The 26,185-nt window shown below is 38.6% G+C and overlaps 1 long non-coding RNA gene across 4 annotated transcripts in view; it reads right to left on the bottom strand.

Annotated features, from left to right (window-relative positions):
• LOC115494992 (uncharacterized) overlaps positions 1-25,848 on the bottom strand; it is a 31,491-nt gene extending 5,643 nt beyond the window's left edge. The window contains exons 1-3 of one of the 4 annotated variants that reach the window (XR_012055652.1): positions 24,921-25,848; positions 24,711-24,835; positions 8,876-9,069 (exon numbers count right to left, since the gene is read on the bottom strand). This is a non-coding gene — a long non-coding RNA (uncharacterized lncRNA). Of the gene's footprint in view, positions 1-8,875; positions 9,070-24,710 lie in introns of all 4 variants that reach the window. The other 3 variants (XR_012055653.1, XR_012055650.1, XR_012055651.1) reach the window with 3 other exon arrangements.
• Between the last annotated feature and the right edge of the window lie 337 nt (positions 25,849-26,185).

Below are 26,185 nucleotides of genomic sequence, written 5' to 3'. Positions count from 1 at the left end.
TGGTCGTGAGTGCCACGACTCCTTATTAATAATTCCAGCTCTTGAAACAACATGGGACCCACTGAGAATAATTCTTTGTCTAACCTTTAGGCCAACTAGTCCTTCTCCCAGAAGAACCTGGCTGTTTGTGCCTTCCTATCACCCAGATCTCTCAACCAGCTCCAGGACTTTCAGTAAGCCACCATATTCCTGTCTGTCTAACTTGCACAAGACTGGAAGCAAGTTGGCAGAACTTAGAAAATCAGGATGTTGAGAATAGAGAGGTAGTATTGGAGAATGACAAGAAAATTAATCTGTCTGACTCTAAAGCAGAAGGTTGGCACCTGCCTTAAAGTAAAACAAAGATATTTACTTAAGTTGAACATAAAGACTGTGTCCACAGAGTCTGATAATTTCTGAAGTTTGCTATACTTTCAAAGTCCAACACAAATGGAATTAAGGTAAAGCCTTAATTAAACAGGATTATCTTTCAAATCCTTGAGACATGCAGAGTAAAGCTTCATAAATATCTTAAAGTTTTCTTAATAACAAAGAAATACCTTTCTTCACGACATTGTAAAAAGTAGGGAGTTACTTGGGATATCATTCTTGGTATAAAATATGTGGCCTTGTTTACACTGATCATAATTTAAATTATCCTTTTATGTTGCAGTCAAGTAAATAAATACTTCTGCACCACACTCCAGTGTTGCACTACACCATCAATAAACAATTTATGGAATATATTCTTACAACTGAGTCTCTAAAAATAGGTGGCAATTGGGAAAAAAGGTCATCAATACTACGAGGAGTCAACTAAGACAGGACTGCTAGAGCATGTGGCAGTTTCTGTGTTCAGATTTGTTCTATGATGCCCACAGCACACCACCAAAGACTTGGTCTGTCTAAACCAGAATTTATTCATGAGTTCATGTCATTCAGTAAAGAACTGAGCTCCATTTGCTGGCCATGCAATACAGACATTTCTGGCAGTTCAGACTTTTTGTTTGAAGCGTCAAATTTAAATTCAGGTATATTAAACATTAATATACCTGAAAATTGAGAAAAATCAATACACCTACAGCAAGAAATACCTCCTGCGCACCAGAAATTGGAACTTACTGTTGGAAATATTCAAGATAATTGCATTACTATATAAGCATATTTTCTAACTGGAATTTGACTTTGCAGTCTGGGAGCTCTGACAGAAAATCTGCCTTCTAGAGTCAAAGGCAATTGAAATTTAGCAGATCTGAGTATTTTACAGCTCTGTAAGCATACTCATTTTCTAAGTTTCTTGAAGGGGAAAAGGATACTAATGATGGTGTTAGATTTGCCCCCTAGTGCTGCAGATACTTAGCATCAAAATTTTAACATTTTACCGATAACAGGATTGCAAAAAGAGTAATTCAGTGAAGTATAAAGCTAATTGTTCTAAAAATATCCTAGGAAGTATCAATAAGTCATCTTCAGATGTGTAATGGTTATCCTACATAGATGTGATGAATTGTTTTCTGCAGATGAGGAAAAGGACAAAGATTTCAGATAATCATAAAGTATCCTGAGATGGAAATGACCCACAGGGATCATCGAGTCTAAATCCTGATCCTACAAAGGATACTCCAAAAAGTCACACCATGTGCCTGAGAGCACTGTTCAAATACTTCTTGAACTTGGTGCTGCGACCACTTCCCTGGAGAGCTTGTTCCATACTATTGGCAAAGAAATGCTATTTGCAAAGAAATATTTAAAAAGTAAGAATATACAAAAGTCTTGACTTCTGTTTTATAACAAAAACTATGCCAGTAAAAGAAGAAAGCCATTATTTCACACCCTCAGTAAGGTAGATTAAACTGATAAAGATAGGGGAATCTACTACATAGAGAAACATAACAAAAACAATTACTTGGATAGCATATTTGAAAGTGACTTTGCTAGACTTAAACCAAAACATAATCAACTTTAAGGATTTTTTTTTCCAAAAAGCAGGCACAGCCCTAATCCCAAGTAGTGATCAAAGCTTCAGAGCAAAAATCTCACAGGAATAGATTATGTTGGAAAACTTGCATACATAAAATTCAGTGAAACTAAGTGCTTTTGTTACTTTTTTAATATATCAGCACTACAATAGACAAAAAAATAAAAATCACCACTTCTCACCCTCTGGAAAAATACATGTGAGCTTGCAACTATAGACTTCCTAATTTCGGACTGAATCCAAGGAGTACTAGTATCCATAAATTTAGTTTTAATTTTTTGGAAGGTTGTATGGTATTTTTAACTTCCACCTCAAGCTTAGATATGACCATTGTTTTGTAAGAGCCTGACAGAAAGCAAAGCTATAACATTATTCTCTCAAGTTTTTGGAGAAGTTTGTTTCTCAGCATCTTGTAATAAGCAGTAATGAGCTCCAACTCAACCCCAAATGCATTTCCTCACAGCTTTCAGTTCATAGAGTGGCAATAAAAAACTGATGTTGGTTTACAGGTTCAAGGCACCAGAGATTCATCACTGATCCATAAACATGAAGGGCATGAGTCTAGTGAGTAGACCTTTGACACAATAGTTAAGCCTTCTTAAAAAACACCCTGAAAACTGAGTTCAAATAGCTGATTAAAAATAATAAAACCCAAGAAGTCAACCAGTAGCAAGATAAGTAATTTAGCACTAAACTGAAGAAAAACAAAAAGACCCCAGAGCAATAATCTGACAAACTCACAAAAAAAATTGAAAATCTTTTATGCAATCATAAAAAGTCCACCAAAACATATACTTTTGAATTTGTAAAAAAATATGAGTCTCTAGTAAACATCTCACAGAGCAGTATTCAGAATTTTAAAATTATTCAAAAGGGAAAATAAAAAAGATAATTTGGTTAAAGAGGGCCATCTGAACAGACCTGTGTATGAGAGCTGAAACTAAAAAGTTCATTGCTCTGGATGATGATGTGTCAAATCTCCACAATGTTGTATACATCAAACATTAGGAAAAGCATGGTACAGCATGCATTTTTCTAACTAGGAATATAGGAAACAAGCTAAGCAGATGCCCAGCAGCATCTAGAGTAAGTTCACTCGGAAAGAGGCCATTAAAAAAAAAACTAATAATTCTCTTGAATTATTGACAGGAAAGCCTCTAAAATACTGCTGCTCTCTAATAGATTCAGTACTGAGGTTCTTGAATTCAATATTATGCCTTAACTTTTACAGGGCGCGGAAGAGGTCAAACATGGTTTTTAATCACTTAAGACTCTAGGGCGTACAAAAATTTAGTTTTCTACAGTTTTCAACATAGCATGAGGACAAAAGTTAATTGCTGCCTACATTTTCTGGTTATCCTGAAAAAGCATATGCTTCAGTCCCTAAACACTTTCCTCTTAGTACATAAAGTTTAAATTTAAATTACTTTTATATATATTGGGTATTTCCTATTTTTCTTTCCTCCTAACCACACAGGACTCCCATTTGCTGTGTTAGTTCTGCAATTTTAAGATCTTTTCCTTTCTTAAACTAAGCATTTATCAACTTGGACTATTTCCACCTCTTTCATTGTTTGTTTTTTTTTTAACTGCAGCATTTACATGCCACCTCTGCCATGGTACAGAAATATAACACAGCATAAGTTTTTACCTGCTGACATGAATTTTGTGTTTGAGTGCTGCAGATGAATTGGGCCTTAATAGATGACTGTTCAGATGCATCACTTTTTATTAATATAATTTAATTATATAATTATTATATTATAATGATATTTTATATGATTGTATATAATTTATTATGTAATAAATAAATAATAATTAATAATAAAATTTTTACTGATATTATTTCGTTGTTTCTTTCCTCCTGAAGGTTGCACTGATAGTACCTGGTCCAAGGATGGAGAGTCCAAATACATTTTATGCAGCATGAGGCAGAACACATTTTTCTCTAACAGCCACCACCATTACCCCCCTCAAACACTTGTGCTCATATGGGGTATGATTCTACCCTGCATCTCTGCACTCTCATGAGACAAAATTAGTATCTTAAATAGAAGAAACAAGAATCAGTTGTGAAACAGGGTAAGAAACAATTACTAACACATATTATTAGTCTTGAAAGGATCCCTCAGAAATCATAGGAAAAGGGATGGTGTTTCTTCAGTGCTGCATCCTTCTGAGGCTTCAGTAGGCCACATGAGTTAATGGAAGGGCCCATGGTGATTCACAGAAAAACAAAGTTTGTCAACTTTTAGCATAATCAAAATATTTATGTAGCAGATTCTTATTAGGTGTAGTTTTAATACTGCATTCACTGCTCTCAGCTTAGGCTTTTTTAAGCTTATAAAAAGAAGAAAACCCTTTTTTTTTCTTTCTTTTTTGGGGTTTTCTTCTTTTTATAATCAGGATTTGAATCCTGGCTTAGACTTTACTATTTCTGGAAGTACATGAATTTTACATATAGCTGTCCTTCCTCTGATGAGTTTTCTATGCTTCATCACCTATGCTACACAAGAATTTATGTACAGAAACCAACAATTTACATCTAGTCCATTTGCCCAAATCTTCCTTCAGCTCTTGCCATCCGTAATATTTTTCTATATAAATTGAAATATGGTAGATATTACAAAAAAAATTACTTGGTGATCATATGAAGATTGTTTGTGAAAATGTCATATCTTAGTGATGAACTTACAATAATTCTGTTCTTACCAAAACCTGGCAGGGTAGATACTTTCTTAAAATCTCTGTCAGCACTGGAAAGCAAAATTGTTTCTCCAGCTTCAAATTATTTGGGTCCAGATTTTATGTAGCGTATCCAACAATAACAATTTTTTCATACTGACTCTGGTAAGTGAGCCCAGGCCAAGACAACCCCCAGGACGGAAGTGGCTCACCAGCAGTCATTTACTCAGCCTGAAATCCTCCTTTTCCCCAGCACTTTCTGATGTGACAGGTTTTCATCAATATCATTCACTTAATGAAATTCAGCAGCTCATTTTCACCTCCTGGATTTTCTTGCCACTTGCTACAGGTAGCTCAAAGGTTTTACCCAAACTGCCTTATGGAGAGAGAAACTCAGGCTACAAACCTGCTGTACCTAATGTTGACACTCCTCAGAACTAGCCACCTGTGGAGATGACTGATGTAAAAACAATGCATAGCACTTGGCCTGGTCTCCTCAAGGTTTTGCCTATGTCATTACATCCCCAAAAAAGGAAGATTTTTTTTTTCCTGAAAGTATCTAAAATATTATCTAGACAGCACTGCATTTCCTATCACACTTTGGAGGTTTGATTTTGTTTTAATAGATATTATTAAAAATGTTAATGCTTTATTTATCCTTATTGTCAAACTTATTGATAAGATTATTCTACAGCTATAGAACTGAAAAAGAGCCATTAAGAAAAATTCTGCAAGGAAATCAAAAACACTTAACCTCTGAAAAAGTATAGTCCATGCAATAATTTGACTGTGATATTTTTAACTTTGGACCTTGATTATACCTACAGTAACCATCACTAAAATAATAAACTCCTTGCAAATTAATGCTGCTAAAGATAGCCTATATCAACCCTCCAATTGGAAAACTTACCATAAGACAAGAAAGAAGTACTCTGCACATACGCTGTGAGGGTGGTGAGGCACTGGAACAGGTAGCCCAGAGAAGTTATAGATGCCCCAAGCCCCAGAAGTGTTTTAGGCTGGGTTGGATGAGCTCTGATCAACTGGTCTAGTGAAAGGTATCCTTGGCCATGGCAAAGGGGTTGGAATAAGACAATCTTTAAGGTCCCTTCCAACCCAGGCCATTTTATGTAACACCAGAAAAACAGAACAGAGACTTACTAAGAAAAAGTGAAAGTCTTGCAAGTTTCCTACAAGATGGCTGAATTTTTTAGACTATTTCACTTATAATGCAATTTTATTATTTGGGGGGACAGAGTGTTTTTCTGGGTTTGTTGGATTTTTTTATGTTGAGTTTTATAAAATTCTTCTCTGTAACCCAATTGTTATTGAAAAAATTAACAAAATAACATTTAAATGAGATCCCTTTCATTTATACCCTTTAGGTTTAAACGGACTGACCAATAGATTCGTCTTACTATGATCATAAAATTTTGCTATGTTGCTTAATCTGTTTTGCAGATTAGAAAATCTGCATGTCTATAAAAATTTTGGTGAATTTACTACTGCAAGAAATACAGTACGAAAAATATTTAGCATGCATGATGTACTTAGATTCTTGGAGATACTGAACTCTCCGAAGTACCTGATTTATTTTCCAGGTTCTTGAAACACAGATTATCTACACAATAACAAAATTACTTCAAGGACTAATATAGAATGTGTGCCACACCCTTCTGACAGTGTACTGGACCTGAATACTTGCCTCCTCTGTTAAATACATTCTCCAAAATGGAAATGCATATCCACAGTTGACTGGAATGATAAACATTCATTTCAGTGTTCATCCAAGTCTCAAATAAACAGACATTTATTGTACTAGAAATGTATAGTACATAGAGTCTCCCAAGACTTTCTATGAGGAAAATTCCAATAAAATTGGTCATAGAGAAGAATAAAAGTAGAAGTATAGAGACTTAAACAGACTCTAACTCCAAGAGCTAGCAGATGTTGCCATTCTACAGTATTATAATGTTCCCATCCTGATATTTTAACAGTAGCTTGAAAGGAAAAAAAATCTCTAAGATGACAGATCAATTGTGCAGCAAAACTAAGTCACATTATATAAAGACATCCAATCTCTTTTTATCACTGAGGTTTTTTCTTTTTGATCTTAACATATGGCTTTCCTTGATGCCAAGAAACGGTCAATAAGAAGAAGCCTTTGTTCTTGAGCAGCACCTTTGTTCTTCCCAAGCCTTAGCAACTTTTCATGGATGCAGTAAGGGCAGAATAAGAGGAAAGATTTAGTATGGATGAAGTCTGTATTTCTTACCTGACTTCAGATCAAGTCTCTTATCTGACAGTAACTCAGAGTGCTGTTAAATATGGTGCATAGAACTGTTAAATACTACCCCTAATGCCAAGATGAACTCTGCCACATTTTTCTCACCATACTTTAGCATGAAAGCTTGGGTTTGTATCTCACAAAAACCTATACCATTATTATTTTTACCTCAGATTTTTTTTACACAAACCTACTTTTGACAAAATGTGCTAACCAAGATATCCCACCAAAAATTACTTGGATTACAAGGACAAAGCACATGTTAAAATTAAGGTAATTTTACACAAAAGCAAGTGTTGGAATAGCTAATTCTTCATTACTTGAGATTTTTGCATCAAACTAGAAATTATGGCTGTGTCAAAGCTTATAGGCATTGCAAGTGCATATGGAAATTCTTTGAAAAATTGTTCTACTCTGTGTGATGCTATAAATCACAGCAGGATCTAAGAACAGGCATTTCATGTTTCAGAGCACTTTGATTTAATTGTGCAACGTGAATTCTTAACTAGTTATTTTTTAAGAAAGGTACTCAGCAATTTATATTTCTCAAACAAAGACTACGACTTCATCACACCTTTTTTGTTTTTAAGTGACAAAATTCCAAATTAAGTGACCGGTAATCCAAGAAATTGCTTTGATTACTTTCTATATATAAATTATTTCCAGCTCTCTCCCTCTCATTTGATAAGAGTATTGTGATTTTCTTCTATTGATACAATTCAAGCAATAATGAGCTTATTCTACTTAGGATGAAAACAAATATTAAATTCAAGTTTATCAACAGCACACTTAGCTTGCTCTTAATGAACTCTTTAATTATTAGAAATACTAAGGGTGTCTGTTATGTTTTCAGTTCATTTACACCAGCTAGCTTAGGATCTTAGATATGATGTTGAAGACATACTAATGCTCTTCTACACATAATAAAAATTGGTATTTAAAACAGTTTTTCTTTACTTTATGAATTTTTGTATGACCCCAGATATGGAATGGTCACTTCATGAAAGCTTCAGACTCAATCTTAATATTTCCAGCAGAAAGAGTTATTTCAAATTACACCAAGATTAAGAAGCCAATACATAGCCTTCAAAGAGAAAAAGCTACTTACATTAATCTCAAATAGCTTTAGATCAGACTCATAATTTAGGTATGTGCTGAGGCTCTAAAAAGTGTGACGTTTTTAAGAAGCTTCTCATTTTAGTTTCATGAAAACCACCAGGGTATAATATACAACATTTTGAATCAATTCAGTTTCAGGCAATTTTTTAAAGAATTATGTTTTTGCTCTCATGAAGATATAGTTTAAAGATATGGTCATGGTCTACTGATGCCAGCTGCAAGTAGCAAACAAGCGTTACAACAGAATCTGAAGCTGCTGAATTTATTTCACTGTGATTTTAGCTTCAGCAAGTAATTTAATTTTTTTATGTGAAGTTATGTTTCTTCCTGAAAGCACCTTATATTTGCAAAAGACAGAATTCTGTTCAGACTCTGGTTCCAAAAAGATTTGTGAAGAACAAGGTGGTGTCAGCTGAGCACCATGCAGAATCTTAAAGGGAACAGCAGGAAAGACTGCTCAGGATGGTCTCACTCTCAGCAACCCTTTATTTTACTAATAAAACCCTTTATTTTACAGGAACACATGGTAATTTTGCACTGTTCCTGGTTACACTGCCAGTGTAGGTGCTGATATACACTGCAGTGGAGTTTGAAAACATGGATCACGACAGAAGATACTGTCCTTGTATGGCAAGCACCCAGTGCGTCTGCAATCCCATCACTTCTGTTTCAAGGCTCTGAACTAAAAAAGGAAATAATTTTCTTGGGCTGTGTTTCATGACACCTTTAGCATGCATGTAGGCAGGTCACACACCCACACCATCACTCACTGAAAGGCTGTACAACCAAATTTCTGCCCAGCACACAGTGCCACTCCAACACCTCACCTGCCTGCCTGCAGCCCTCCACCCAAGCACTCCAGCGTGGGATGCATTCCGCTAAGTCTCATCCATGCTGATGATGCCATAGCTCTGGGAACTGACCAAACCTTCCAGTTCATCCAGTTTCTCATGCTGCATGTGTTGGGGTATAGGCATTTCAGATGTGCTCCTGAACCATTTGAAGGCATTCAGGTCTGCTCCTAAAAAAAAAAAAGGGAAAAAGGACAAAATTAGTTTTGGCAACATTTAAATCTCACAGTGATCATCTTCATTTTTGTTAAATCTTGGTGCTTGTTTGTAGCCACCTCAGAACACAAATGGATCCTTAGGAAACATTATGGAATCACCTATGAAAACAAAGCTTCTCACATCTTTCCTTATGAAAATTTTATTTTTTATATTACTTCTCTTTGCTCCTATAAATGGCTTAACTGCTAACTATTTTTAATAGTGTTGAACTGCCCCCTGCAGCTGAATCAGAGGTAAAACGTGTACAGAAAAATTTGTATCATGATTCATGACCTATGTCTAAGGGTTCATGAAATCAGGCTCACTCTTCTAGATCTCAAACTGTCTGAAATAAGCTGATGGGAGCTTGATGAGCAAAAGACTTAGAATACTGAAGTGATGCTTATTGAAAGACTGAAGTTTTTGAAAAAATTGTGAGTGCTTGGCACCTTCCCAAAGCAAATTCTTGTCCAAGAATTAAGTGACTGAACCTATTGGGTTTGGCTTATGCTATAGATAAAATACCAAGTGTCTCTAACTGGAGCAGTTGCTTTTTCTTCTGGCTCAACATGGATAGTGCATTAGAATTATTGTTCCTACTTACTTGGATTTAGTGCCATTCACAATATTATGTAAATTGTTATGCCCTATTCTACATTCTGAATAAATGCCAAATAAATGCCAATTTCTGTGAAAAATGTGATAAAATTTACCAGACAAGTAGTAAAAGTTATCACAGGATTGATTAGAGTGGGGACACAATGGTTAAATTTTTCTCAGACATTTTGATCAGTACTAATATCTAGTTAAGAAATCACATACATGCCTCCATGAAAAAAAGGACAAGGTTCAATAATATACATTTCAAATTAAACACTGCCTTATTTGCCAGAGATTTATAAGGGGTAATGAATGATGCATCCACAAAGCTGGAAAATTCCATTTTCTGCTCCTGCAAAAGTGCCTGTAAAACCATAAGTGAAGTTCAAAAAAAAAAAAAAAATCCCAATCATACCTTGGCATTGACATATTGGGTTAGGTTTCAAACAATAATGTCTAACTATGCTGAATCAACACATGCACAGCAACAGCAAGAGAGGAAATACTGGCACTTATGGCTCCAGTCAGCAAGGGTGAAGGAGTCAGGTAGCTTGGTAACGGTGGTGAAAGTAATCTTTAAAATTTCATCCATTTTATTCCTCAGAAAGAGAACTCTTTGTGAGCTAAGGTTGCTGAGAAAAATGATAGCACAGCACCTACAGTCCCTGTTCAATATAAAAACGTAATAAAAAGTTTTCAGAATTATTAAAAACTATAGAGAATTTCTGAAAAAAAAAGATTGCTTTTCAGTTGTTGTGATGATTAGTTAGATTTTAAGGTTAGCACTGAATACTTGTTACTTAGAAGATCCTGGAAGAGATTATTCTTACAGTACTGTACTGCTGAATTCTAGCTTTAGTTCAGGATTGGTTTCAATTCTTTTATCATTTCATGGAAATATTGGCTTTTCAGTAGAATTACAAAAATAAAAACCCAAAACAAACAAAAATCACAGTTTGATAAAACAGCTTTGTTTTGATTTATAAAATTAATTTCCAAGTCCAATTACTTATACACTTAAAAATTTGCTAAAATCTATTAATAGGATGGTTTATTACATACTAGATATAGTGCATCAACATTTATAAACACAGTCAACTGTGTCAACCATTCTTGTCAGGTTTCATTGGACACCAGTGACAAGTGATGTCCCTCAGGGGTCCAAACTGGGACCAGTGGCATTTAACATTTTCATTAATGGCATAAATGAAGGGATCTGTCAGAAAATCTGCAGATGACACCTAGCTCTGAGGGGCACAGATGACACTCCTGAAGGATGGAACACCACCCAAGCTGGACAAGCTCGAGAATTGGGCCATGGCAATCTCATGAGGTTTAACAAGACAAAGTGTAAGGTGCTGCACCTGGGTCAGGGCGGCCCCTGATATCAACACAGGCTTTGGGGTAACCAGATCAGAGCAGCCCTGCTGAGAAGGACTTGGGTAGTGTGGCTGGAGCACTTGCCATTGAAGCTTGAGGCACAGAGTCATTAAGAACCTCAGCCTTCTCTTTGTCCAAGTCTCCCATTTCCTTCTGGAGAGGAAGGAAATTATCCTTAGGACATTATACATTGTCTTTCTTTTGCTTGCAACGTATCTATAAAAGCCCTTCCAGTTACCATTAATATCCCTGGCCAGCCTCAATTCTAACTGAGCCTTGGCTTCCCTAATATTTTCCCATATAATTTCACTGTATTCCTCCCAGGACACCTGTCTTTGTTTCCACTTTCTGAAAGCTTCCTGAAAGACATGAGCCAGCAATGCGCACTTGCAGCTCAGAAGGCCAGTCAGGTCCTGGGCTGCATCCAAAGCAGTGTGGCCAGCCAGGCAAGGAAAGGGATTCTCCCCTCTGCCCCACTCTGATGAGCCCACACCTGGAGTGCTGAATCCAGCTCCGGGTCCCCAGCGCAGGAAGGACACCAACCTGTTATTGCAAGCCCAGAGGAAGGCCCCAGATTGACTAGAGGGATGGAGCATATCTCCTGTGAGGAAAGGCTGAGAGAATTTGTTTTGGTCAGCTTGGAAAAAAACGCTTAAAGGTGACCTAATTGCAGCCTTCCTGTACCTGAAGGGTGATGGCAAGAAAGATAGAGAGAGACTGTTTACAAGGGTCTGTAGTGACAGGACAAGAGGGAATGGTGGCAAACTGAAAGACAGCAGGTTTAGATTAGATATTGGGAAGATGTTCTTTGGGTGGTGAGGCACTGGAACAGGTGGCCCAGAGAAGTTATGGATGCCCCAGTCCCTGGAAGTGTTCAAAGTTGGTTGGAGCTCTGAGCAACCTGGTCTAGTGGAAGGTGTCCCTGCCCATGGCAGGGGATTAAAAGTAGACAATTCTTAAGGTCCCTTCCAACCCAGGAATTCTATGATTCTATGATTTATGTATTCTAGGAAGTGGTTAAGAAAATGCAAATACTCTAGAGACCACACATATTGGAAAAATGTTAAAAATAACACTGTGCAGTGTATTTTATTGATGAATTTTGAATGACATTAATACTATTGCAACATGCAATTACACTTACATGTGTAGAGGTGGTATGTTCAAATGTCCACAAATTTATGACTACCACTTGCTCTTGCTTTCATTACATCTTTACTAACATTTCATTTTAATAGCAATACTTTTTGTGTCTATAAATTCCTAACAATCTTGCACATTTTTGCTGAGCTGTGAGTAGAAGTTGTCTGAAGGAACTTTTTTCTGTCCATCTGCTTAAAAGACAGCCCATTTCCAGACCTGGTATCCATGAGAAAGAATAGGAAGAGAGAAGAGTAGAAACTGAACTTGGAGGGGTAGTGGAGAGAAAGGTCAGAATGGTTTCTTTCTCTGCACTCTTTCCCAAATTGCTTAAAACCTTCTCTAGTTTGTGAGCAGAAACCTCTAGTTTTTTTCTGTGATTGCCTTCTCGAGGATAAAGGTGATGAAATGAAGACCTCTTTCTTGAATAGGGGTGCTATTGCTGACAGAGCTAGAGATTCTGATGTCGTGAGAAAGACGCCAGCTCAAGCTGGAAGAATTCAACTCACAAATACTTTGAAAGCTGTAACTGCAGCTTGCTGGTATCACTTAAAGAAAGCATCCCTTGGGAATTCAGCGCTTACGAACAAGCAGAGTATGAATAATGTCATTGCCACTCCTAACAGAGAGCAAATCCCAGTGAATCAGCTATGTGGGAACCAAAATATCACAGTGACAGGCACTTCAGAACTACATCATTGATTTATTAAAGAAATATGGATATTGATCTAGTATCGATATCCAACTGTGACGGACAAAAACTCTCTAACAGTTTAAAGTTAGAAAGTGTATGTTTATTTGACGCCGGGCAGCGTGTGGGATAGCTCCCAAATACACACCGCGCCTTCCAGGTGATTACAGAGTCTTTTTATCCATACAAGTATTGAATATACAAAATACAAATGCATATTCATAATTTTAGTACATCCCATTCTCCGCTTCGTATGCTAATCACTCCAAAAGCTATTAAGCATGCGTAGTTTGTCCCTTGAAATGGGTCGGTGGTCCCTTTTATGGGGAGGGGTCTCAAAATGAGGAAGTAAATGAAGTCTTCCTCGTTCTGACCTTTCTACCTTTTCAATGCAAATGTGACAAATGAACTCTTGGTAGAACTCCCATTCCTTGTCTTCAATTGGTTTCAGAACAGAGGAGGCCCACAATTGTCTTATGTTCCTAAAGCTATTTATCAGTTTCTATATTCTTCATTATAGACCCAGCTAACCAAACATTGTGCTAACAAGCAATTAATTATTAGTTAACTACTAACTCCTAACTTCATCAAGGCCTACTCATTTATTATTCTTATTTTAATTAACTCTAGTAAGGCTTATTTCTAGCTAAAATCTTAACTCCTCAAAATCTCTAAATGCCTTAAAGTTTACGTTTCATTCCCCACTTCTTCTTTGGAATGAGTAAATTCTTTTACTCAATATATAGACCTTTCTTCATCTGCCCAAGACATGTGTCTAGTTTCTTTCAAAACTAAGCCATATGCTTTTGATAGTGAAGTTAGGGCTGTCATTCGTCGTATCATTTTTCAATTCCAAACAAGTATTACAACAGACAAAATCAAGCTTATACTAACTAAAATAAGCAACACAATAATAGGATGAATTAAAGTATTAAGTATGCCGGTTGCTGTTGGTGACCATCCAAAAAGCACATCCCACCAATGATGAGACAAATGTTCTTCAAATCGTTTAAAAACTCCTTTGATGGTTTCTGTGTCATGGTGTATAGTAATTAAAGTCTTTTTCCCTGCGTCTCTAATCTCTTTTAAAATTTCTCTCAGTTCTTGATGTTCTAACAATTGAGCAACTAAAGTCAAATTCATTCCTATGGGCACGGGCACTATCTCTTGTACAGTGATTAAATTGGCTTTTATATACTGGTGTGATACTACAGGTGCCTGATATGAGAAGTCACATCCCTCAATTTTAACAAAGTTACAGACACATAAATTGAACTGAGTCTCATTCATGCTTAGATTGTCTATCATTATGGTGGGGCATGCTGTTCTGAGACAGACACAACCTTGTCCTACATATACAAGCAAAGTTGTTCGGTTACCTGAATGCGTTTCAAAGTGGCAAATGCTTTGGTCCGTATCTAAACATGTATCTTTATTACTTTTTAATGTCCCCTCACATATGTACCCAAGTTGTCTCCTCATAGAACAGGGCTCTAGATTGATGGTTTGCCACTTTCTTCTGATTTCTCGCGCCCATGTTCTATGTTCAGAAGGATATAACACAGTCCCTTCATGGTTTAATCCTAGGGGCACTATAGGATGTATTAAGCTCACTGATGCATTATGTATTGTTAAGACAAAGGCTGTTACTTTACTTGTCATAGGGTTATAAGTGAAATTGACTAAAGTCCACTAAGCTTGTAGTTCCCTTTCTATATCAGATGCACTATCCCAAACAATTTTACGGAGTTCAGCAGGGAATATTCCCTCCCCGCCTTCTCTGATCACTGCAGCAGCTACTGACTGCATCTATAGTTGTGCTTGGGTACACCCAAGAGCTAGTGAAACATTTTCGCTAGCTGTGCCTAATGCATTAATTATTAATTTATGGTTTCGCTCTTCAGTATTCTCCCATTCTGGTAATACTTTGGATAACTTCCAATGGTTGTCACCCAGTGCTAGTAGGGAAGATTGCAAAGGTTGCTGTAATTTAACTAAGTCGTTCCCTACTGTTGTTAGTTTATTCATCAGTACTTCTGAATCTATGGTATTTAGCACTCCTAGTCCAGTCCCTAGCAGCCCAGTGAGATCTCTTTTACTCTTAAAGTTGGAGGGCATTTGTTTTTGAAGCCAGGTGGCCCAATCCATGAAAGGATTTCTGAGAAATGGGGCGCACTCTGGCCGGACATCTGAAGCATTTACCTGTATTCTCATTTCTACTCGCTTCAGAGACCATTCCGGATTTACTAGCAGTCTTTGGATTCCCGTTTTCTTAATAGCATACGGCCCAATTTTAGTAACCGTAGGAGCTATAGGCTGCTCTTCTACTTCTGGGATAAGTGGCTGTGGGGTAGTAATAGCTTTCTTTTGTATTGGAGGGGTAGTTCTAGTTCTGTTCTTGTGATATTCAACACACACTTGAGTGATATTAAAATCAAGATCATATCTTCTTATTGCACATCCTTCTAGTTTTAGTCTAAATTCAGGACATCTACTTAAACATTTGTCACAGCATTCAGGGCTAATCCGAATGAGTTTCATGGGTGGTTGGTAAGCCTCATGGAACCCATCTTGCACAAATGCATAGTTACATCCCTAAACATTTCTCCCTTCCCACAAACGTGCATTTGTAACCTTTATAATCTCATTCAGGGCCCTACGAGAGTGGGGATCATAGGCCCTTCCTTGACACTGATATATTCCAGTTACGTTGTACTTGTGTGGTATTGCATTGGCTCCTGTTACAACTGTGGCAATAGTGAGAATAGTTACGACCTTCTCCATCATGTCCATAATTTCTATAGGTCCATTTAATCGCTGTTGCAGGTGAGCTTCAACTTCAGCTCGTTGTCACCTGGTGTCACTTTCCAGACTCCCTCAGGAACTTTCTTCACTCGGGAGTGATGGATCCAGGCTTTCTGTTCTTTGATCTTGATTGCAGTAAAGGTAGTGAGGAGCACTAGGTAGGGTCCTTCCCACTGTGGTTCCAGGCTTTTTTCTGCAAAAGACTTAACATATACATAATCCCCAGGTTGTACATCATGTACTGGCCCATCTAATTCTCTGGTCTGAGCTCCAGCCACATATTTTTCAATTTCCCTTAATTGTTTGTTCAGGGCTATTATATATTTATGTAGGGTTTCTTCCCCTACCTGTGTTGGTGTGATTCCTTCTTGGACTGTATATGGTCTCCCATATAATATTTCAAAGGGGCTTAATTTTTCTTTTGTTCTTGGTTTTGTCCGGATTCGCAATAATGCTAATGGGAGAGCTTGGGGCCAAGGTAGGTTTGCTTCTTGTCCCAACCTTACAATCTGTTGTTTAATCAAATGATTCATCTTCTCCACTTGGCCACTCGATTGGGGATGATATGGGGTATGTAACTCCCAATCTATCCCCAGGTGATGGCTAATTTGTTGCACAATTTTGGAGATAAAATGCGGCCCTCTATCTGAGGATATAGTGGCTGGAACTCCAAACCTCGGTATTATTTCTTGCAACAGTGCTTTGGTTACCTCTCGTGCTTTAGCAGTCCTAGTAGAAAAGGCTTCTGGCCAACCCGAAAAGGTATCAGTCAATACTAGGAGATAACGATATCCCCCCTTCCTAGGTAATTCTGTAAAATCGATTTGCCACTGTTGCCCAGGTCCACAACCTTTTCCAATTTGTCCAACTTTAGGCCTTGGGATGTTTTTAGGATTAGTTCGGAGGCAAAGGCTACACTGACGAGTTACTTGTATTATTGTGCTCTGTAATTTCCTAGCTATAATTTTTCCTTTCAGATGGTTATACAGGGCATCTATTCCCCAGTGTGTTTTTTCATGCTCTTTTTGCACTAATGTCCACAACAAATAGGAGGGCACCACAAGTCTCCCTTCCTCTGTTATAGCCCATCCTTCTTGATTAAAATTTGCTTTTTCTGCCTTAATAAGTTTCTTATCCTTTTTATTGTACACAGGCTTACCTTCAATAGAAATCTTTCCATCTGGGATTAATGTTGCTTCTACTGTCTCTTCAAATACCTCACCTTTGGCTGCGTCTTTTGCCTCTCTGTCCGCCAGCATATTCCCTTCTTCCAATTCAGAGCTCACTTTTTGGTGTGCCTTAATGTGCATGATGGCTACCTTCTCAGGTAGCTGCACTGCATCTAGTAGTCTCAGTATTTCTTGTGAATGTTTAATATTTTTCCCTTGCGAATTCAACAGTCCTCTCTCTTTCCAAATGGCTCCATGTGCATGAACTACCCCAAATGCATACCTTGAGTCTGTGTAAATGTTAATCTCTCTTCCTTTTGCCAACTCTAAGGCTCGAGTTAAGGCGATTATTTCAGCCTTCTGTGCAGAGGTGTTTGCTGATAATGGTCCAGACTCTATTACCTCTCTGCTTGTGGTAACCGCATACCCAGCATGCTTTTTTCCACTGATGACATAGCTGCTTCCATCAGTAAACCAAGTCTCAGCACCTTCGAGTGGGATGTCCTTCAGATCTGGACGGCTGGAGTAGGTGGCTTCAATGGTCTCCAGACAGTCATGGATCACTGGTTCTCCCATACTCCCGCTGAGAAAGGAAGCTGGATTCACAATGTTAGTTACCACAATTTCAACATCATCTTGTTCCACTAGTATAGCTTGGTACTTTAGAAACCTCTGTGGAGAGAGCCAATGTCCCCCTTTTGCCTCAAGGACTGCAGACACTGTGTGAGATACTAGCACAGTCATCTTCTGGCCCAGGGTGAATTTGCGTGCTTCTTGGATGTTCACTGCCACTGCTGCAACGGCTCTGAGACACCCTGGCCATCCTTTAGCTGCCGTATCCAGCTGTTTGGAGAGATAAGCCACTGCTCTCCGGTACGGGCCTAAGTTCTGTGCTAGTATTCCCAAGGCGATCCCTTGTTTTTCGTGGGAAAACAGGAAAAATGGTTTACTTACGTCTGGGAGTCCTAAGGCTGGAGCTGACATGAGAGCCTTCTTTAGTTGGTCGAAGGCTTGGGTTGCTTCCTTTGTCCACTGGAGATCTCTGCTCTCTTCTGTGATCAGGGCATACAGAGGTTTAACAAGTAACCCATAGTTATAAATCCATAGTCTGCACCACCCTGTCATGCCTAAAAAGGTTCTCAGTTCTTTCACTGTCTGAGGTCTTGGGGTCTGACATATTGCTTCTTTGCGATCTTGGCCCAAGGTCCTTTGTCTAGCACTCACTTCATAACCCAGGTAAATGACTGTTTGCCTCACCATCTGGGCTTTCTTCTGGGATATTCGATACTCCTGCAGGCCCAAAAAGTTTAGGAGGCTTACCGTCCAATCCACACATGTTTCCTGGGTCTGGGTGGCTATCAGGAGATCATCCACATACTGAAGCAACTGTCCTTCTCCTGGTGGAGGTTCCCAAGATTCTAAATCCTTGGCAAGCTGTTCTCCAAATATAGTAGGAGAGTTCTTGTATCCCTGTGGTAATACACACCATGTGAGCTGGTTCCTCCGTCCAGTTTTGGGGTTCTTCCATTCAAATGCGAAAATTTTCTGGCTGGCTTCGTGGAGAGGGAGGCAAAAGAAAGCATCCTTTAAATCTAAAACGGTAAACCATGTTAGTTCAGGTGTTAAACGAGTTAACAAGGTATAAGGGTTAGCAACTACTGGGTACAAGTCTTCAGTTACCCTGTTAACAGCCCTTAAATCTTGTACTAACCTGTATGACCCATCAGGCTTCTTTACTGGCAAAATGGGGGTATTAAAATCAGATTGACACTCTTTTAACAGTCCTATTTGCAAAAAGTTTTCTATAATTGGGCTAATCCCTTCTCTATCTTCTTTCTTCAGGGGGTATTGTTTAACCCTTACTGCCCGTTCCCCCTCCTTAAGCTTGATTTGTATAGGTACTGCATTCTTTGCTCTCCCTGGTATATTAGAAGCCCATACCCCAGGGAATACTTGATCTATTATTTTCTTGAAGTTTTTCTCTTCTTCACTTATAGTTTTAAGTTCTTTGGTTATTAACATTAGGCTCAGCAACTTCACGTATTGTTGGTCCTTTACCTCCAAGCTAATGTCTCCATTTTTAAACATTATTTTTGCATCCAGCTGCTCTAGCAGATCCCTGCCCAAAAGTGCAGATGGAGCATTAGGCATATATAAAAACCGGTGAATTCCCCATTGCTTTCCTAATTTATATTTTAACGGTTTGCAAAAATATGCTCTCTCAGATTGGCCAGTAGCCCCTTTTACCATAACATAATCATTTGTTAAAGGTATTAGGGCCTTATTTAACACTGAAAATGTTGCCCCTGTGTCTACTAAAAATTTCACTTCCTTTTCTTTATTCCCTAGTTTAACTATAACCAGAGGGTCCCCTAGGGTAGGGCCCTCCGGTCCTCCTCAGTCTTCCTTCGCGTGAGCAACCACTCTTTCTCCTCCCCGATCGCTTTTTCTTTGTTCGTCACCTCTTCTTCGTTCTGGGCACTGGTTCTTTCAGTGTCCAAATTTCTTGCAAAATGCACATTGATCTTTTCCCAGTCGGGGTGGTCCTTGTCTTGGCGGGTCCTGCTCACATCTTTCCTTTCTTTCCCCCCTTGCTACTGCTACTAATTTTCTCATCTCTTGTTTATATCTTTCCTCCCGGTTACTAAAGACTCTCCATGCTTCATCTAATAGAGTCTCCAAGTCTCGGCTGTTTGGGCCCCGGATCTTCTGAAGTTTCCGCCTGATATCTCCTGTGGATTGTCTTAAAAACAAATTTATTAGTTGTTGTATTCCTTCCTCTGATCCAGGGTCCAGAGTGGTGTATCGCTGCATCGCGTCTCGTAGGTGATCTAAAAAATCAGAGGGTGTTTCAGAGGGACCTTGTTTAACAGCATACAAAGCTGACCAGTTTATGGTCTTAGGAATTGCTCGTTCTAGTCCTTTCACTATAAAGTCTTGATATCTCTTAAGCTGTGCTAATTCATCAGGTTCATTGGGATCCCACATCGGATCCTGAAGAGGAAATACATCTTTAATATCCTCTTGTGTTGATACACAAGCATCCTCAGCTAAGTCCTTGGATACCTTTAAAACCAACTGCTTCTCTGTTTCTGTTAAAGCATCAAGTAGTAACTGCATGTCTGTCCAATCAGGTAAATGCTGCTTAACCATAAACTTCAACCTTTTGGCAACGCCTATCGGGTCATTTCGATAACCTTTAGCAGTCTTTTCTTAAGCCTCTAAATCTATTGAGAAAAAGGGGACCTTAATTATCTTTGGCTCCCCATCAGAGGCTATAGCTTGCCTTAAGGGTGCTTGTATGACTCCTTTAGTTTGCTTTCTAGTTGTTTGTGGGGGTGGGTTCATTCTGGTTTGCCTTCTGGTCCTTGATGCTATTGGACCTTGTGGGGAAGGCCTGGGACTTGGTTCAGATTCATCCCATTCACTATCACTACTGGGCAATGGTGGATAAAACCTCGAGGGTTCCCCTGATCTAGGAGTTGGTGGGGAAACTCTTGCTTTAATTACTGTTTTTTCCAGGGTAGACGAATCAGAGGATAGGTTAGGGGAGGCTGAAGTTGGTGAGGGTTCTGATTTTACTCGTTCCCTCACCCCCTCCTCTACTCCCCTCCCTTCCTGGTTTCTAGGTGGTGGTAAAAGTGTCTCCACTGTCCCTTGTTCTAAGATCTCTGTTGCATACACTTTACTTGGGTGCGAGCATCTTTGATTTATTGAACATGTGCTGCAACACCGTTTGAGCTTTTCCTTGTTAGCCTTATTATCTTTTTCAAGAGCCAGTACCAGTGGATCAGACGGTGGCCTAATCCCACAATCCCTTTGCCACTCAGGGTGATTTCGAAGACTGAAAAACATATCAGCATAAGTTACTTCTTGCCACTTTTGTTCACGCCTAAGGAAAAGCATTAACTGTAATAAAGTCTCATAGTCTAGAGTACCATTTGCTGGCCATTTCAACCCCCCATCAAGTCTATAGAGTGGCCACCACTGTGTAGAAAATTTAACAAGTTCTCTTTTAGTTTCACTACTACCATAGCCCACCAGTGCTTTCCAGTGTGTTAAGATACACCCTAAAGGGGTTCTCTTAGGAATCTCTTTGCTCTCATTTGCCCCCATGTTCAGGGTTTTTCTTTTCAAAACGTCTTTTGATCTTATCCCAGTTCTTAAGCTTTACTTGGTATTCTTCTGGTACAAAAATATGCTGGCCACACTCAACTCTAAGTATTTCCACTGGTTTCTTCAAAGTTCCTGAAACTCCGTTTTCTAACAATTCAAATATTTTACTGCTACCAGGAACCTCTTGACCAGTCACCAACAAAACTTGTATAACTTTCTGGGTGGCCTTTTGTTCTTTTGAACGACAAAAAGCACAAATTCCAGTCTTAGGTATTAGCCACCTGTACCCTTTTCGGACCCACAAATCCTGACAGACTACACACCGAAATACAATCCACGGATTACAATAACAATCTTTATTTGGGCAGGGGAATACTTCTGACCCAGGCTTTCGATTCCTGTTTCTCCCGGTCCTGGTCATATAGCTATGCTAGCAAACAAAAGGGACAAAACAATTTGTTAGTTAATTTTCACCTTTTCTCCCTTCAAAACAAGGTTCAGAGCAGCAGCTGTTGAGGAAAACTTGTTATACAAAAGAAAAGGGAAAAAGAAAAAACAAAGAAAAAACCAAAAATTGCAAGTTATTAATCACTCATTAAATCAAATCCTCTGTTATGTTTTGCTCTGGGTATATTACTGTTAAAATTTGTTTAAAAACTGTAAACAAACTTTCATACACTGTAGCAAGTTTGCAGTTAAAAGCCAAGCGTATCTCCTGTCGCACTGTAAACCAAGGACAAATGGAAATTTGACAAACTATCAGTCCAGTTTCGACCGAAATTTCGCGACTCCACACTGCACTGAGAGCTGTGTGAACTGCTACTATAGCCTGTTCTAAGAATTTTTGGATTGCTGACCAGATTTCTCTCACCCTTTGATTGAAAATGTTACAAAATGCAAAGTTCGGTTGCGTATTCGCAGCTTCAAAACCAGGTTTCTCTTTTTCCAAAAGGACCTAAATTCTAATAGTTTAGGCTCACAAAAAACACTCTGGAGTTTTTCACAACTCCGAACACATTCAACAAATGTTCAAACAAGGTCTTGCTAAAATCACACAAACTTCAGTCAAAACACAACACAAATCTTTCAACAAAAAGTGGAGGGGAGGAAAAGATAAACTACTAGCAAACACTCACTCACTAAACTTGGGGTTTTTTAGGCAGTTGAAAAATGTATCCTGAGGTCACAGAGCCTGAATTCTCTTCTAGTTATCTGGGAGACAAATGACCTCTTAATCACCAGGACTATCTTAAAAGTAGTTTAGGTTTTTCACTTCACCCTCTAGCTATAAAACAAAAATTCAACTTACAAAGCTTTTTATCCAACAACATATCAAATAAAATTTTCACAGTCAAAAGCACACGCTGCCCAAATTCACACAAATACACACAATCTAAACACCATGCAAATACTTTAAAGCAGTCTGCACTCCCAAAGGTCAGTATTTCTTTGCAAAGCAAATAACAATTTCACAAACTTCTTACAACTTCAGGTTCACAAAGCTCCTAAAAACACTTACAAAAATTAATAACACACGCCAAATCACACAAATTATAATGCTCACAGCACTAGTTCTTACAAACCACAACAATTACAATGCTCAAATAGTTTTCTACAGCCTAAACACACAAAATCACAAACTCACTAAACAAACACGGATTCGGTTACAACACACACATACAGCGCTTGGGGCCACAACCCAAATTGTCACAACAGGACGCTTCGCGTCCCAAGGTCCAGACTAACCACCCAAATTATGGATTACTAAGGTGCACCTTTCAAATTACAAACTGAGATCAGAGCCACTCCTGCTCCAATCTAAATCCACAACACCACAGCCGCTGCCTCCTCTACGAGGCACAGACTGCTAAACCTCTGGTACTGCTACCTCCTCTACGAGGCACAGACTACCAACCTTGCTGCTGCCTCTTCTACGAGACACAGACTACAAAACTTCTGGTGCTGCTGCCTCCTCTACGAGGCACAGACTACCAACCTTCTGGTGCTGCTGCCTCCTCTACGAGGCACAGACTACCAACCTCGGATACGAGACGTCTCTCGTGTCTTTTTAACTGCCTATATAATAAGGTACCTTCCCTCAAATATAAACATACCTCTTGTCCGTAGTCCAGCAGGTTCTGGTCTTTCCCCGGGTAGTCAGCGAGATCGCAGGATCCCTCTTCCCAGAAATTTCTGGGTGGGCGCCCAGAGGGGTCCCGGACCCCACCGGCCCCACGGCCAGAGAGAGCAGTCCTCCTGGCTGGCTCGCCAAAATGATTTATTAAAGAAATTTGGATATTGATCTAGTATCGATATCCAACTGTGACGGACAAAAACTCTCTAACAGTTTAAAGTTAGAAAGTGTATGTTTATTCGACGCCGGGCAGCGTGCGGGATAGCTCCCAAATACACACCGCGCCTTCCAGGTGATTACAGAGTCTTTTTATCCATACAAGTATTGAATATACAAAATACAAATGCATATTCATAATTTTAGTACATCCCATTCCCCGCTTCGTATGCTAATCACTCCAAAAGCTATTAAGCATGCGTAGTTTGTCCCTTGAAATGGGTCGGTGGTCCCTTTTATGGGGAGGGGTCTCAAAATGAGGAAGTAAATGAAGTCTTCCTCGTTCTGACCTTTCTACCTTTTCAATGCAAATGTGACAAATGAACTCTTGGTAGAACTCCCATTCCTTGTCTTCAATTGGTTTCAGAACAGAGGAGGCCCACAATTGTCTTATGTTCCTAAAGCTATTTATCAGTTTCTATATTCTTCATTATAGACCCAGCTAACCAAACATTGTGCTAACAAGCAATTAATTATTAGTTAACTACTAACTCCTAACTTCATCAAGGCCTACTCATTTATTATTCTTATTTTAATTAACTCTAGTAAGGCTTATTTCTAGCTAAAATCTTAACTCCTCAAAATCTCTAAATGCCTTAAAGTTTACGTTTCATTATAATGCCTCTTTTGTAAATATGATGGGTTAAATCTTAGCCCTATTGAAATGAAAGCTCATAAAAAATCAAAGAACAGTGTAGCATGGCTTCTAGGGAAGTAAATTTTTCAAAGGCTCATCTTCCCAGCAGTACCAGGATTCTTCTCACACCCTCTGACCTGCTGAGCAACGCTGAATAATTCAGTCACCTCTCAGCCCCCTGCTATGAACCCTCTCTCAGACTGAAGCTGTGCTCTAACACGAGAATAGGTTGCTTCTTGTAATATAATGAAAGTCAGCAGCTGCAACAGACCCAAATGCTGCTGCTATATTACATCTAACTGCAACAGCAAGTGTACTGTATTCTGTCTTCAGACAGATGGGATTCCATTGTAGTCCTTTAAACACTATCTTCATTCCTATTAAGATTCCAAGTGATATAAAAAACAAATTGCCTAAAAAAATAGAAACCATGAAAGGACTAATAAATCTAACCACCTGGATGGCAGCATGTCACAAAATGATGCAAAGCATTCTGAATTATAGAAGAAAAGCAGGAAACTAAAGAAAAAGATTCACTAAGGCTTGCAAATAAAAGCACTATTTGGAATCATCTCAGCTTCCAAACAAGTGAAAAGTTAATTGCTATAAAAACCAGGTAAAGGTAATGAAAAAGTCATAGTTTTACTTCCAGCACTGAACACACAATCTAGGTGCTCTTAGAACAATGCTAAATTCATATAAGCAAGAAAGCAATAGAATCTTACCAAATACACAGGCTACTGACCAAGCACAGTAGACTCAGAAGGGAGGATGGAGCCAGGCTCTTCTCAGAGTTGCCAAGCTAGAGGGCTAGAAAAGCAGGCAGCAACTGATACACAGGAAGATCCAGCTGAAAATGAGGAGAAACTTCATTACTATGCAAGTGACCACACACTGGAACAGATTGTCCAGAGAGTCTGTGGACTCTCCCTCACTGGAGATATTCCAGAGCCGTCTGGATGCAATCCTGTGGCACATGCTCTGAGATGATCCTGCTTGAGCACTGTTGTCTCTTCCAACCTTATGCATTCTGTGAAGACAATTTCAGGAATCCATAAGTCGGCAAAACCATCCTATGGAAAAAACAAAACATATTTAAAAAGCAAATCGACCCTCTGACACTACAGCTATAACTTGAGGCCATGCAAGGATATCATGCCAGCTCAAACATCTACAGGAGAGTGATACTCCTGAATTTATCATACTCATGAAGCCACAGTGAGCTCCTGAACAGAAATAACACACTATTATTTCACACATTTTTTCACAGTCATCTGTGAGAAACTAATCTTGTAGAGGATCCTTCTTTTGCCAGATCTTCTTCATTGCCTACATAGCAGTCATTATGGAATGTTTCTCATGCCTAAATCTGATGTCTTCTATATCACAAACTCACTCAGAAAGGAAAACTGGGCTACATATTTTGGAAAACAAGCACAACTTACTACATAGTAATTATAGTCCAAAGGAGCAGAAAAGCAGAAGTAAATTTGGCCCAGATTATGTGAATAGTGGGTCTCTTGGCAAGAACTATAAAGAGGGAGACTATTTTCAGCAACAGGGGATCAGTCTAATAACTGCTGATTTTTTTTACAGGGGTCCACCCAAACACATGGCAGTGACCATCTACTGAGGGCCTTAGAGGTAGCACAGTAAAACACATATATACACAAAGTTCTAGTTCGTAAACTTACAGATAAACTTGCATAGCAGTGTGTTATTTGCATGGCAAGCATGATTAAAACAAAAGAGACACAAATCACAGATTAAGAAATTCAGAGAAGAAAAACTCATAACATCTTGGAAAGGGTGGGACAGGAATTACCTTGGTAAGATTAAAAATTTGTCTCGGAAAAATATATCCATATTATTTAACGTTTTTTTTCAAGTTTTTTTTTTTACAGCTCAAACTTCCAATTTACATGAATTTGTTTTTTAAACCATCTCATCAGAAAGCCACTTTGTTCTAGCAAAGTTCCAAGACTTGATTACTGTAATGAAAGCAATTTTACAGGTACAATATTTGTGGTTAGTACTTAAAATTATTTCTTTAATAACTCTTTAAGGTATCATTGTCTTCTGAAAGGTAGCTGAGATTATTATGCACAGGATTATATTCAGTTGTTTATATGTACGGATTCATCAGATACATAAATGTTCCACAGCTCCTCTTCTGCAAATGCCCAGGAGCATCTTATTG

This window comes from Taeniopygia guttata, chromosome 4, assembly GCF_048771995.1.
Source record: "Taeniopygia guttata chromosome 4, bTaeGut7.mat, whole genome shotgun sequence".
Lineage (NCBI taxonomy): Eukaryota > Metazoa > Chordata > Aves > Passeriformes > Estrildidae > Taeniopygia > Taeniopygia guttata.
The sequence above is the reverse complement of the archived record's forward strand: the minus strand, read 5'-3'. Positions and strand labels throughout refer to the sequence as shown.